Consider the following 285-nt stretch of genomic DNA (forward strand, 5'->3'; position numbering starts at 1 on the left):
TTGTGCTATTTGAGAAAAACTCTAAGGGTAAGTGCAAATATTTGATGCTGAAGAGCTCTTAAGGCTTGAAGAGTACCATTTACTTATTTCTACACATCAGTGTGGGCTTAGGATGTTAAATAGATTAAAAGGCTAACAGAGGTCACTGAAGTAGGCTCTCTTTCTCTCATCCTGACTTTTTTTCCTTGCAAAGTTTTTGCACTTTCTTTAGAGTGTCCTTAGCAAACTCCTCTTAAGAGCCACCTCGGATACTGTATAAGTTTGTGGCGCTGTGAACCCCAGCCC

This window comes from Apteryx rowi, unplaced genomic scaffold (genome assembly GCF_003343035.1).
Source record: "Apteryx rowi isolate R43461 unplaced genomic scaffold, aptRow1 scaffold_88, whole genome shotgun sequence".
NCBI lineage: Eukaryota > Metazoa > Chordata > Aves > Apterygiformes > Apterygidae > Apteryx > Apteryx rowi.